The 2,500-nt window shown below is 43.8% G+C and overlaps 1 protein-coding gene across 1 annotated transcript in view; it reads right to left on the bottom strand.

Moving 5' to 3' along the window:
- Nucleotides 1-2,500, bottom strand: part of LOC122257443 (DNA-directed RNA polymerase II subunit RPB1) — an 18,150-nt gene that overhangs the window by 14,610 nt on the left and 1,040 nt on the right. The window lies entirely within an intron of this gene.

A 2,500-nucleotide genomic window follows, 5' to 3' on the forward strand; every position in this document is an offset into this window, starting at 1 on the left:
AAAAACAAGAATACCTAGAAAAATCTAATTAGAGAGAATCGAGTTTCTTTTGCATTTTTCCTGAACCAACAATCTTTCAGATACTGGCATATTTCATGGGGTTAATTCACTTTGCACTGCTTTTTTCCCCCCAAAAAAAAGACAAGCTAGTTACAAGCTATTCTTTGAGTTGTGTATCTAATGTATCATACTAAATTCTAATTAGTGTCACTTTGCTAATATATCACCGCCATGATGCCTTAACCCCTTCGACACGATGACGCGTATACTGCGTCATCGCAGCGCTCGCATCAAATCCGAGGACGCGCATACTGCGTCATGGCTCAGTTCTGGTGGAATTGCGTTTTCTTTCTTCCGGATACTGTACGAGATCTTTCAGAATAGAGGTCGGATATGATACGATATATTACTTGACTTTCATTATTAATAATTTATTACATAAGAGTGGGATTTGCTTATATCAGGGGAGGCACTGATGGGCCCTGCTAGCAATCATATTATTATTTATTTATGGAACATTATGTAAAAATATAAAACATATTATGATTAGTTTACCATACTATTTCAATCGTTTTCTTTGGTTATCTGAGTGAGGCCTCCCACCAAGGTCACTCTTTCCATCTTCCTCCCAACCATGTAAATAACCTGTCACATGCCCATGGGGGAAGAGATTAACTATGCATATTTTGATATATAACACATGATGATTATGTTGAGGTTTTGGCTATAAATTTGTAGAGGTTTTGGCTTAAAACTTGTCATATTCAGTAGCGACGTTTAAAATTTGGCGCGCGCCGGCAGCTCGGATACGGCGCGAGGAGCGTTTTCTACTGCCCGGAGTGAAGGGGTTAAGAGAAACTATTAGACATAAGGGGTTACTGTCCTCTTTAACCCTATGACGACGGTGCGTCACACTCGTGTGACACAGCCAAACTCCCGATGCCGGGGCGTCATGCCAGTGTGACGATTTCAATGCAATATTGCAATCGCCCGGCATAGGGGCCTTCGCGTAGCGAGTGCCCCGTCGGGAAAGGGTTAAGACCCCTCCAGACAGGCAAGCTTTACGCAGCAGACAAAGCTACATGATTTCAGATCTTCATACTAGGACATTATCTAGTGATCAATGTGATCTCCACATTTCAGGTTCCACAAAGGGCCAACAAGCCCATCCACATACATTCTGGAGAGATAGATCTTGGGCCGTTTCTATATTTGGGAGCTGCCAATGGGGGTATTATTGGATAAAGACACAACCACCCTTAGCGAAAACACAAACCTTTTGGCATGATGTACCTTTATTTAGGACGTAACACCATAAAACCCTTTTCATCCGCGAAAGATTTCCGATGGAAATGAGTAGCCAAACTGTACAAAGCACAACGGGTAAATTTTCCGAATAACGCCGCGTTACGAAATACCACAAAAGTGGTATCGATGGATTCCTCTCAACCTCTACTATTCATATATAGTGAAATTAATGAGCGCTTGCACCCCTGAAGCCCACAATCTGGGTCTCTTTTTTAAAGGCACTTCGTGCTACCTCGTCCTACTTCGGGGCATATTTCGCTTGCAAAATCTTAACCCAATGACCTACCTAACTTTGCCTAGTTTTGAATTAATCCCTAGCCAAAGGGGGGCTTCGCCCCCCCCTGGACCCCCCCTTTTTAGGGCACTTCGTGCAACATACCTTGGGCAAGATATCCCGAGTCCACCATCCTCGCCCTGAAATTCAAACATGGCTGTGTTTACGTATTTACGGATAGTAGCAAGCTGTGGACTGGAAACCCCAAGGAATTACCTGCATGTGCTGTTATGTTCTTTCAATAGATGGCGCAATATTCCCCATTATTTACAGTATAATCATAGTGCCCTCTATTGAGTGGTCGCGTCATCATCGGTCCTAGTTTCCTATCCTGAGGAATATATGAGACGAAGACTCAGTTGCTGTCATCATGGCGCAGTGTGAGGGTTATCCGTGTCGCGGCATTTTCATCTACAGGACTAATTACGCATCATAAGTATCACGAAGTGCCCTGATTAGGGTAGATCCACAGGGGGGAATAGCTCCCTCTTCGCAAAGGCTGACTTCAAAACTAGGGAAAGGGAGGTAGGTAGTTGGGTTAAGGTTTTCGTGATACCGAAGTAGCACGAGGTAGCACGAAGTGCCTTAAAAAGGGGGGGTCCAGGGGGGGGCAAAGCCCCCCCTTGGCTAGGGCAAACTTCAAACCTAAGCAAAGTTAGGTAGGTAATTGGTTAAGATTTTGCATACGAAATATGGCCGGAATTCATATTTTACCCCGCAATTTCCCTGATCTACTTCATGCCCTCCCCTACTATCGGGACCCAGATTGTGGGCTTCAGGGGTACAAACGCTCATTAATTTCACTATATATGAATAGTAGAGGTTGAGAGGAATCCATCAATACCACTTTTGTGGTATTTAGCGACGCGGCGTTATTCGGAAAATTTACCGCACAACGAAAACTACCAGAAAAATATT

Source organism: Penaeus japonicus, unplaced genomic scaffold (assembly GCF_977035675.1).
Source record: "Penaeus japonicus unplaced genomic scaffold, GWHDUDI00000001_assembly GWHDUDI00000017, whole genome shotgun sequence".
Classification (NCBI taxonomy): Eukaryota; Metazoa; Arthropoda; class Malacostraca; order Decapoda; family Penaeidae; genus Penaeus; species Penaeus japonicus.